This window comes from Neodiprion pinetum, chromosome 4 (genome assembly GCF_021155775.2).
Source record: "Neodiprion pinetum isolate iyNeoPine1 chromosome 4, iyNeoPine1.2, whole genome shotgun sequence".
Classification (NCBI taxonomy): Eukaryota; Metazoa; Arthropoda; class Insecta; order Hymenoptera; family Diprionidae; genus Neodiprion; species Neodiprion pinetum.
The window spans coordinates 26482413-26492212 of record NC_060235.2 but is presented as its reverse complement, the minus strand read 5'-3'; the positions used below and the strand labels follow the sequence as shown (position 1 = coordinate 26492212).

General features: G+C 41.7%; 1 long non-coding RNA gene across 1 annotated transcript; it reads left to right on the top strand.

The window, feature by feature from the left end:
* Positions 1–788: 788 nt before the first annotated feature.
* Positions 789–3091, top strand: LOC138190814 (uncharacterized). Its single transcript, XR_011176905.1, has 3 exons — positions 789–1109; positions 2312–2744; positions 2935–3091. It is a non-coding gene; the product is annotated as an uncharacterized lncRNA (long non-coding RNA).
* Positions 3092–9800: the final 6709 nt, after the last annotated feature.

Below are 9800 nucleotides of genomic sequence, written 5' to 3'. Positions count from 1 at the left end.
AATCACAGAATTTATACATATATCTCTCACATTTCCCATTCCAAACTATAAACCGTTTCACTATTTCAATGACGTGGTTTGGTACATTTGATTTGTTGATTATTCATGCCGTACCGTTATATCTTATGACCTTTATTTATGTCCTTCGAGGATGCGTTGACTATCTCTATGTCCGTCTATATCAGTTTTTTCTTTTGTTGAGACAAAAAGAAACATCGGCTCTGAAAATAAAGACGAAATAAGGCTAACCCCTTTGCATTTTTGGCGAAAATTTTCGCAATTTTGAAAAGTGCTGGAATAAATTGTTACATATACTAAGCCGACGTAATTTTGCGAGAGAAATCGATTGGGCGCAGTCCCAATACGCTGCGATCAACGCATCATAAGTCACAGCCGAAAAACGAAAACCGGTGCTTTCGACATTTTTCAGCAGGTGCTTTTTCTGAGTCTGGAATCGGCAGGAGAGATAAAGTGTGTATTTCTTGTATGAAATGTGAAAGCTAAAATCATTATACATCATATCATATCATCATACCTCATACATCGTACATCATACATCGTACATCATACATCATCATACATAGTATCAAAGTTCGAAACCATAGTTTGGATGTCGGACGTTCAGAAAGTGACGGCACCAATTCAAAATCAGCTAGCCGAATTCCTCAGTCTGGAAACAACCGCGCAGTAGAGCGGACGGATGAGAGGCGCGCTCCGCAAATTTCGAGTACCGGGTTCTCAACCTCCCGGATCCTGCGCTTCGGGTCCGCTACGCGGTGAAACTCGACTTCCAGGATAAGCGCTCCGTGGTTCCTGGTTCATGTTTACAATAAATTATTTCAATTCCTTCTTCGCGCAACCCCAAATTCGGTAGCTGTCAGTGTGCTAATAAAATTTCTATAACTTTACAATCTTCTCATAATCTTTATGGAGCTGCCAATTTCATTTCAATACAACCACAAGCTACTGCAGGGTGTAGAATTCTGCTTCGCACCCTCCTCGTGTCAATAGAGAGGCTCAAAAGCCTGTTCGTTTCAATCTTCGAAAGTAGGGGACGACTTTATTGCCGCCAAAGAATTCTAAAGCCGCCGAAACGATTAATCCAGAGGGTGCATAACTCCATATCATTTTCAGTTTTAATCTTATTTTACATTATTTTCTAAATTCTCTTCTGCCAAGGGATAGGCGAAAATGCATCTTATCTTCCGACTCACGTTTACTTCGAAACATAAATGAAGTTAAAATATTACTAACCGTTTAATCGTGAGTGGAGCAAATTTCTTGTAATTTATGGCACAAAAATCGTTTGCAATCATTATAATGGAATATAATATGCAATAGGTATTTCTCTGTTCCTTGGCAGTGCTCATTTTTACAAAACAAGTGTGGATATGTAGCGTAGGAAAAAAGAATTTCTTGAAACAAGTGTGGTATTGCATTCAATCTTTGTAATAAAATCGTGGTATATGACTCACAGTATATGGTAAGAAATTTCATGTCTAGAAAAAGCCTGCAATTTTATATCCAAACCCGTTAATCGTATCAGTGAAAATAGCATTGAGAATACTCGATGAAGATATCTTCAACAGTTCTGCAAAATGCTGTTTGCCTTTTTAGTTATTTTATTTCATTAAAATATTTTTTGTCCTTTAGTTTATTATTTTTAGTAAATTTTAGGGTCTTTGAAAGAAAGTGAGAAGATCTAATTCAATACTTATCGTACCTTATTCGATTGGAATTCTCTCCCATGAGAGTACAAGCAGTAATTTAAAAGTTTTATAATTTGAACACCAGTTCCCTACAATTTGTAGAAATTTTCTTGGCGTTTTATGATACTCACATTACTTGCTGAAGTATCGTCTAGAATTCCATTACCACTTTCATGGTAATCGGTTTTTTTTCTGCATCATCCGCTAGTTGAATTAGTTTCCTTGACTGAGAAATGTTGACTGCTTAGTTGGAGACATCTTCTGACGTGTTTCAATCGAGTTTTTCTGGCGAAGCGGCTGATTATGAAAACAACGGTACTCCATAGTTCATAAAACTCATGGATTCGCGAAGCTGTAACGATACGTAAAAAAAAATTGATCCATTGCTCGCAGCGTATTCGGGCTGCGCCCAATCGATTTCTCTCGCATACTTACGTCGGAATGGTGCCAAAAAGAATTTATTCCAGCACTTTTCAAAATCGCCAAATTTTTTGCCAAAAACACAAAGCGGTTAGCCTTAGTTTTTCACCATTTTTGGGGTCGAAAATTTTTGATCTCAGATTCGATCTGAATGACCCTTTTCTGACTAATCAAACCCCCAGGAACTCAGAAAACGCAGCAAAAAGAGCGTAGGACCAACAGGAAAAAAACGACGACGAAGAAATCACCAGCTGAAAAATGTGAAAAACACGGGTTCTGATTTTTTGCATGTAACTCTTGATCCATTGCTCGCAGCGTATTAGGACTGCGCCCAATCGATTTCTCTCGCAAAATTACGTCGGCTTAGTATATGTAAGAATTTATTCCGGCACTTTTCAAAATTGCGAAAACTTTCGCCAAAAATGCAAAGGGGTTAGCCTTACTTTTTCTTCATTTTTGGAGCCGAAAATTTTTGGTCTCAGATTCGATCCAAATGACCCTGTCCTGACTGATTGGTCCCCCAGGAACTCAGAGAACGCAGCGAAAAGAGCGTGGGATCAACAGGAGGGAAATGACGAAGGAAAAAGCACCTGCTGAAAAATGTCGAAAACTCAGGTTCTGGTTTTTTGGCTGTAACTTTTTATCTGCTGCTCGCAGTGTATCGGGACTGCGCTTAATCGATTTGTCTCACAAAATTGCGTCCGAATAGTGCCAGAAAAAATTTATTCCAGCACTTTTAAAATATTAATCTTCACGTAATATTTTTGATGTGTTCTGATACTGAAAATATTTATTGCTATTCCAGGTACAACCCGAGGTGGTTATCGGTGGTTGTTCGAGGTGGTTGGCGATTGTTGGAGGTGGTCGGAGGTGGACGAGGAGGAGGACGAACTGAACTGAGTCTCAAAGCCCTGTTGACATAAAAGCAGCTATTCGATAGAAATTATAGTTTGTAGTTTACACAGCCCATTGCATGATATTTCATTATAAGTACATATGTTTCAATGCATTTAGGAATAATTTATCAAATATACAGAGGTCATGTGCAAATAATAAATGAATTCGACCGCAGTTTGATGTATTTATTAGAGCTTTAACAATAAATTTAGGCTTTGTTACTTCTTTTATTTTATTATGGATAATCAAAAACATTTCCGACTAATCGTGCTGTGGAAGCATGGGGATTGAACCAAAGGTAGCAAAAGATTAGAGACAGTGTATGTAGAGTACGGGTATTTTTCTAATAATGCAAATAGAATAGAATACCACGCCTTGCGAATTAGCTTTCCAGTCAGAGATGAATGATGAATTTTAAGGACTGCATTATCGTTGTTGAATACTCTACGCCTCATGGGAAACGAAAATCTGTAACGATAAAATTGATGCACCGGATCATCGTCGACTTTAACTTTTGAAATGTCCTACCATTTTCGAACACCTCCTACCTCCCCCTGCCACCTCCGACCATCAATGGCCACTTTCGACCACCCCCTATCACCTTCTGCCAGCGCCGACCACCTCCTAACATTTCCGAACACCTCCAACCATCCTATTTAGCTATATTACCAGATTAGCTATGATATGAAAAGAGAAGAATTATTCATTTCGAAATGGGATTCTATTCGACGCGCGCTCGATGTATTCCATAACATTAGTATTCATAATTATTCCAACAACTTTTCATTTGCTCTCTCGATCTTGAATTTTCATAGGCATAGAATCGAAACGTTGTTTTAGCTGGTCGCAAGTGAAGTATCTGCGTTGGGTAGAGGAGCAGAATTGTTTTTCGAAAAGTATTCGGATGGAAAAAAATTCAGAGTAACTGTAATACATCACGGATGCGCTAATTTTGAACGAGATGAAATGAATGCTTCGTATATGAGACGGTATTTAACGCTGCGTAGTGATTTGAAGACCTAGAAAGGTGACAGGGAGAGAAAGAACGACGCTTCTTAACACTTCGAGTGTATTTTAACACACATTTGAAAGATACGTGCGAAATTTTTCATCATCCAACTGTCGCAGAACGGCAGCGTTATTAGCCGACCCGTTCACTGAAGAATATATCTTGGGTCAACGGCTGACCATCGAAGGGCCTGGCCGCTTGAGTCTGGAATCGGCAGGAGAGATGAAGTGTGTATTTCTTGTATGAAACGTGAAAACTAAAAGCATCATACATCATATCATATCATCATACCTCATACATCATACATCATACATCATCATACATAGTATCAAAGTTCGAAACCATAGTTTGGATGTCGGACGTTCAGAAAGTGACGTCACCAATTCAAAATCAGCTAGCCGAATTCCTCAGTCTGGGAACAACCGCGTAGTAGAGCGGACGGATGAGAGGCGCGCTCCGCAAATTTCGAGTACCGGGTTCTCAACCTCCCGGATCTCGCGCTTCGGGTCCGCTACGCGGTGAAACTCGACTTCCAGGATAAGCGCTCCGTGGTTCCTGGTTCATGTTTACAATAAATTATTTCAATTCGTTTTTCGCGCAACCCCAAATTCGGTAGCTGTCAGTCCGCTAATAAAATTTCTCGACTTCCAGGATAAGCGCTCCGTGGTTCCTGGTTCATGTTTACAATAAATTATTTCAATTCGTTTTTCGCGCAACCCCAAATTCGGTAGCTGTCAGTCCGCTGATAAAATTTCTCGACTTCCAGGATAAGCGCTCCGTGGTTCCTGGTTCATGTTTACAATAAATTATTTCAATTCGTTTTTCGCGCAAGCCCAAATTCGGTGGCTGTCAGTCCGCTAATAAAATTTCTCGACTTCCAGGATAAGCGCTCCGTGGTTCCTGGTTCATGTTTACAATAAATTATTTCAATTCGTTTTTCGCGCAACCCCAAATTCGGTAGCTGTCAGTCCGCTAATAAAATTTCTCGACTTCCAGGATAAGCGCTCCGTGGTTCCTGGTTCATGTTTACAATAAATTATTTCAATTCGTTTTTCGCGCAACCCCAAATTCGGTAGCTGTCAGTCCGCTAATAAAATTTCTCGACTTCCAGGATAAGCGCTCCGTGGTTCCTGGTTCATGTTTACAATAAATTATTTCAATTCGTTTTTCGCGCAACCCCAAATTCGGTAGCTGTCAGTCCGCTAATAAAATTTCTCGACTTCCAGGATAAGCGCTCCGTGGTTCCTGGTTCATGTTTACAATAAATTATTTCAATTCGTTTTTCGCGCAACCCCAAATTCGGTAGCTGTCAGTCCGCTGATAAAATTTCTCGACTTCCAGGATAAGCGCTCCGTGGTTCCTGGTTCATGTTTACAATAAATTATTTCAATTCGTTTTTCGCGCAAGCCCAAATTCGGTGGCTGTCAGTCCGCTAATAAAATTTCTCGACTTCCAGGATAAGCGCTCCGTGGTTCCTGGTTCATGTTTACAATAAATTATTTCAATTCGTTTTTCGCGCAACCCCAAATTCGGTAGCTGTCAGTCCGCTAATAAAATTTCTCGACTTCCAGGATAAGCGCTCCGTGGTTCCTGGTTCATGTTTACAATAAATTATTTCAATTCGTTTTTCGCGCAACCCCAAATTCGGTAGCTGTCAGTCCGCTAATAAAATTTCTCGACTTCCAGGATAAGCGCTCCGTGGTTCCTGGTTCATGTTTACAATAAATTATTTCAATTCGTTTTTCGCGCAACCCCAAATTCGGTAGCTGTCAGTCCGCTAATAAAATTTCTCGACTTCCAGGATAAGCGCTCCGTGGTTCCTGGTTCATGTTTACAATAAATTATTTCAATTCGTTTTTCGCGCAACCCCAAATTCGGTAGCTGTCAGTCCGCTAATAAAATTTCTCGACTTCCAGGATAAGCGCTCCGTGGTTCCTGGTTCATGTTTACAATAAATTATTTCAATTCGTTTTTCGCGCAACCCCAAATTCGGTAGCTGTCAGTCCGCTAATAAAATTTCTCGACTTCCAGGATAAGCGCTCCGTGGTTCCTGGTTCATGTTTACAATAAATTATTTCAATTCGTTTTTCGCGCAAGCCCAAATTCGGTGGCTGTCAGTCCGCTAATAAAATTTCTCGACTTCCAGGATAAGCGCTCCGTGGTTCCTGGTTCATGTTTACAATAAATTATTTCAATTCGTTTTTCGCGCAACCCCAAATTCGGTAGCTGTCAGTCCGCTAATAAAATTTCCCGACTTCCAGGATAAGCGCTCCGTGGTTCCTGGTTCATGTTTACAATAAATTATTTCAATTCGTTTTTCGCGCAACCCCAAATTCGGTAGCTGTCAGTACGCTAATAAAATTTTTATAACTTTATCGTCTTCTCATAATCTTTCTGGTAGATTATATCGATAAAAAAATTATATTTAACCTTACACATTATTTTTGAATTGTTCTCATGCTGAAAATATTTATTACTATTCAAGGTATAACCTGAGGTGGTTGAAGGTGGTCGGAGTTGGACGAGGATTTGTGCTGGGTGAGTAAAACACTTTTATAATATTTGATCGCAATTGTAATTATATTTCATCTGAAATATTACAAACTTGTCACGTTTACAATAAATTATTTCAATTCATTTTTCGTGCAGGCACATATTCAGTAGCTATGAATAATCTTATACAATTTATTATATTATTAATTAATTGATCAATTACATTAATCCTTACACAATATTTTTGATGTGTTCCTATACTTAAAGTATTCATTACTATTTCAGGTATTACCCGAGGTGGTCGGAGGTGGACGAGGAGGAGGACCAGGTGGACGAGGAGGAGGACGAGGTGGACGAGGAGGAGGCGGGGTGGGTCGTGGGAGAGGACCTCTCCTCTCCTCAGAGGAGGGGAGGGGGAGGGGCAGGGAAGTGGGCAAGGCGGGCGGGGAGGGGAAAGGGACGGGAACGGAAGGGAAGGGAAGGGAAGGAACGGGGCGGGTGGCGGGGAGGGAACGGGAGGGGCGGGTAGCGGGGTGGGGGCGGGAGGGGGGAGGGCGGTGGGGGCGGGAGGGGGAAGGGCGGGAGGGAGGGGGAAGGGCGGGAGGGAGGGAGGGAGGGAGGGCGGGAGGGAGGGAGGGAGAGAGTGGGGGACGGATGTCGATGCGAGCCCGTTATAGTTAATAGAGCAGTACACCCCCCCCCCCCGCGCCCTCTCCCCCCCCCCTCCCCCCCTCCCCCCTCCTTCCCCCTCCCCCCCGCTCACCTTCCCTCCCCCTTCCCCGCCGCCCTCCCCCCTCCCGCCCCCACCCCGCCACCCTCCCCTTCCCTTCCCTTCCCTTCCCTTCCCTTCCCTTCCCGACCCTTTCCCCTCCCCGCCCACCTCTCCCCCTTCCCAGCCCCTCCCCCTCCACTCCTCTGAGGAGAGGAGAGGTCCTCTCCCACGACCCATTCCGCCTCCTCCTCGTCCACCTCGTCCTCCTCCTCGTCCACCTCCGACTACCTCGGGTAATACCTGAAATAGTAATGAATACTTCAAGTATAGGAACACATCAAAAATATTGTGTAAGGATTAATGTAATTAATCAATTAATTAATAATATAATAAATTGTATAAGATTATTCATAGCTACTGAATATGTGCTTGCACAAAAAATGAATTGAAATAATTTATTGTAAATGTGACAAGTTTGTAATATTTCAGATGAAATATAATTACAATTGCCATCAAATATTATAATTATAAAAGTGTTTTACTCACCCAGCACAAATCCTCGTCCACCTCCGACCACCTTCAACCACCTCAGGTTATACCTTGAATAGTAATAAATATTTTCAGCATGAGAACAATTCAAAAATAATGTGTAAGGTTTAATATAATTTTTTTATGGATATAATCTACCAGAAAGATTATGAGAAGACGATAAAGTTATAAAAATTTTATTAGCGTACTGACAGCTACCGAATTTAGGGTTGCGCGAAAAACAAATTGAAATAATTTATTGTAAACATGAACCAGGAACCACGGAGCGCTTATCCTGGAAGTCGAGAAATTTTATTAGCGGACTGACAGCTACCGAATTTGGGGTTGCGCGAAAAACGAATTGAAATAATTTATTGTAAACATGAACCAGGAACCACGGAGCGCTTATCCTGGAAGTCGAGAAATTTTATTAGCGGACTGACAGCTACCGAATTTGGGGTTGCGCGAAAAACGAATTGAAATAATTTATTGTAAACATGAACCAGGAACCACGGAGCGCTTATCCTGGAAGTCGAGAAATTTTATTAGCGGACTGACAGCCACCGAATTTGGGCTTGCGCGAAAAACGAATTGAAATAATTTATTGTAAACATGAACCAGGAACCACGGAGCGCTTATCCTGGAAGTCGAGAAATTTTATCAGCGGACTGACAGCTACCGAATTTGGGGTTGCGCGAAAAACGAATTGAAATAATTTATTGTAAACATGAACCAGGAACCACGGAGCGCTTATCCTGGAAGTCGAGAAATTTTATTAGCGGACTGACAGCTACCGAATTTGGGGTTGCGCGAAAAACGAATTGAAATAATTTATTGTAAACATGAACCAGGAACCACGGAGCGCTTATCCTGGAAGTCGAGTTTCACCGCGTAGCGGACCCGAAGCGCGAGATCCGGGAGGTTGAGAACCCGGTACTCGAAATTTGCGGAGCGCGCCTCTCATCCGTCCGCTCTACTACGCGGTTGTTCCCAGACTGAGGAATTCGGCTAGCTGATTTTGAATTGGTGACGTCACTTTCTGAACGTCCGACATCCAAACTATGGTTTCGAACTTTGATACTATGTATGATGATGTATGATGTATGATGTATGAGGTATGATGATATGATATGATGTATGATGCTTTTAGTTTTCACGTTTCATACAAGAAATACACACTTCATCTCTCCTGCCGATTCCAGACTCAAGCGGCCAGGCCCTTCGATGGTCAGCCGTTGACCCAAGATATATTCTTCAGTGAACGGGTCGGCTAATAACGCTGCCGTTCTGCGACAGTTGGATGATGAAAAATTTCGCACGTATCTTTCAAATGTGTGTTAAAATACACTCGAAGTGTTAAGAAGCGTCGTTCTTTCTCTCCCTGTCACCTTTCTAGGTCTTCAAATCACTACGCAGCGTTAAATACCGTCTCATATACGAAGCATTCATTTCATCTCGTTCAAAATTAGCGCATCCGTGATGTATTACAGTTACTCTGAATTTTTTTCCATCCGAATACTTTTCGAAAAACAATTCTGCTCCTCTACCCAACGCAGATACTTCACTTGCGACCAGCTAAAACAACGTTTCGATTCTATGCCTATGAAAATTCAAGATCGAGAGAGCAAATGAAAAGTTGTTGGAATAATTATGAATACTAATGTTATGGAATACATCGAGCGCGCGTCGAATAGAATCCCATTTCGAAATGAATAATTCTTCTCTTTTCATATCATAGCTAATCTGGTAATATAGCTAAATAGGATGGTTGGAGGTGTTCGGAAATGTTAGGAGGTGGTCGGCGCTGGCAGAAGGTGATAGGGGGTGGTCGAAAGTGGCCATTGATGGTCGGAGGTGGCAGGGGGAGGTAGGAGGTGTTCGAAAATGGTAGGACATTTCAAAAGTTAAAGTCGACGATGATCCGGTGCATCAATTTTATCGTTACAGATTTTCGTTTCCCATGAGGCGTAGAGTATTCAACAACGATAATGCAGTCCTTAAAATTCATCATTCATCTCTGACTGGAAAGCTA